This window comes from Cariama cristata, unplaced genomic scaffold (genome assembly GCF_000690535.1).
Source record: "Cariama cristata isolate BGI_N322 unplaced genomic scaffold, ASM69053v1 scaffold29839, whole genome shotgun sequence".
In the NCBI taxonomy this organism is placed as follows: domain Eukaryota; kingdom Metazoa; phylum Chordata; class Aves; order Cariamiformes; family Cariamidae; genus Cariama; species Cariama cristata.
In genome coordinates, this window is record NW_009634561.1 from 49,204 (window position 1) to 49,413 (window position 210).

A 210-nucleotide genomic window follows, 5' to 3' on the forward strand; every position below is an offset into this window, starting at 1 on the left:
TTCCCCCCCCCCTCCCCTTGGGGGATATGTTTTTCCAGAGAACTGTAAATTGATGCTATCTGTCCTCGGCTCTGTGATAAAGCATACTGTCTGTGCTGTGCTCACTCCGGGCGGCTCTGCCTCCTCTCTCCTGCGCTCGCGGCCGGGCTCGACCCTTATTTTAAGGGTAAAAAGGAAGAAAAGAGGGACGGGAGGGGAGGGCCGGGGGCC